Source organism: Myotis nattereri (assembly GCF_964212035.1).
Source record: "Myotis nattereri genome assembly, chromosome: 12".
NCBI classification, from domain to species: Eukaryota; Metazoa; Chordata; class Mammalia; order Chiroptera; family Vespertilionidae; genus Myotis; species Myotis nattereri.
In genome coordinates this window covers 36,490,315-36,492,036 of record NC_138087.1, presented here as the reverse complement: position 1 = coordinate 36,492,036, position 1,722 = coordinate 36,490,315, and the positions used below count along the sequence as shown (strand labels likewise).

The 1,722-nt window shown below is 43.6% G+C and overlaps 1 pseudogene across 1 annotated transcript; it reads left to right on the top strand.

Annotated features, from left to right (window-relative positions):
- Positions 1 to 1,279: 1,279 nt before the first annotated feature.
- Positions 1,280 to 1,514, top strand: LOC308527833 (small ribosomal subunit protein eS27-like; annotated as a pseudogene). Its single transcript has one exon. The product of its transcript is annotated as a small ribosomal subunit protein eS27-like (transcript).
- The last annotated feature ends 208 nt before the right edge of the window (positions 1,515 to 1,722 follow it).

Genomic DNA, 1,722 nt, shown 5'->3' with positions numbered 1-1,722 from the left:
GGTGATAAGAGTACTTAACCTTACAAGGTGATTGTGATGACTGAGTTGCCACAGCTCCTGCCACATGGCAAGCGTTCAATAGCTGTGAGCTATAAAGAGCCATTCAACATCAGGTTTAAGAGCATGAATGTGGGAGCCAGACAGCTTGTGTTAAAATCCTGACGATATCACTCATAGTGGGTAACCTTAGACAAGTTATTCAATCTCCCTGTGCCATAGCTTTTCTCCTGTAAACTGGGGGTGACAATAACACCTACCTCAAAGGGTGGTTGTGAGGATTAAATGAGCTCATATAAATGAAGCATTAGAACAGTGCCTGGAACACAGTAACGGCTATATGACTGATTTTTATTATTAAGAAAGTGGGGGTTGCATTGAGGATAAAAAGGGTTAGGTGAGATATGGAAAAGCATACATTTACATATACCATTGTGGGGTTTTATATTAATGCAATTTTTTGGCAGGGTGGCTTGGCAACATCCAACAGCACTTTGAATGTTTGTTTCTTCTGATTCATCAATTCCATGCAATTCCAAACCACAGATCTACCAGCACAAATGTGTATGCAGGTGTGCATTGGGTATTGAGGGAAGCAAGGAGAGGGAAGCAGTAACTGCCTTAACCCAATAAGGATAGAAACTAGAACCTTGGGAAGCAACAACATTCGTAAGTGGAAAACTATCCAAAAATCCCCTTCAAGTCAGGAACACGATAAGAATACCCACTATCATTGTTTCTCATCAATATCATACTGAAGACCAAGCCATCTACGTAAGAGAAGAAAAATAAAGATGGAAAGAAAGAAAAAAATCTGCCACTAAGTGGTTTTTGTTGATTGTTTACACAAAACCCAATAGAATCTATGGGAAATTTATTATTGCATTAATAAGTGAACTTAGGAAAGTAGCTAACTATAAGAATAATGTAAAAAGTCAACTGCAGCCCAGCTAGTGTGGCTCAGCTGTTGAGCACTGACCCACGAACCAGGAAGTCAGGGTTTGATTTCCAGTCAGGGCACATGCCCAGTTTGCAGGCTTGATTCAGCCAATCAATGATTTTCTCTCATCATTGATGTCTCTCTCTCTCTCTCTCCCTCCCTTTTCCTCTCTCTGAAATCAATAAGCATATATATTTTTTCTGTATAGCAGCAACAAACAGGAAACCTAATTTTTAATAAGATGTATAACTTATGTATTTTTCTGTAACACATTATCCCAAAACATAGTGGCTTAAAATAACAAACATGACGGTCTGGCGGTGACAACCTCCTCATGCTGACATGCCTCTCGCTAAGGATCTCCTCCATCCCTCCCCAGAAGCGGACAGGAGGGGGCACAAGAAGAAGCGCCTGTGCAGAGCCCCAGGCCCTACGTCATGGGTGTGAAATGCCCAGGATGCTGTAAGATCACCACCGTCTTTAGCCTCGCACAGACAGTAGTTCCACTGTCCTGCCAGCCGACAGGAGGAAAACAAGGCTTACAGAAGGATGCTCCTTCAGAAAGAGGCAGCACTGAAAGCACCTCCAATCAAGTGAGTGGGAGCCATCCCGATAAACACATTTTGGATAACCAACAGAAAACGCGTTATCTCTTACCTCCTGCGGTATCTGAGGGCAGAAATCCGGGAAGGACTCAGCTGGATGGACTGCCTCAGGGTCTCGTACAGGCTGCAGTCACATGTGGGGGGGGGGGGCTGTAGTCATCCGAAGCCTTGACTGGGGCT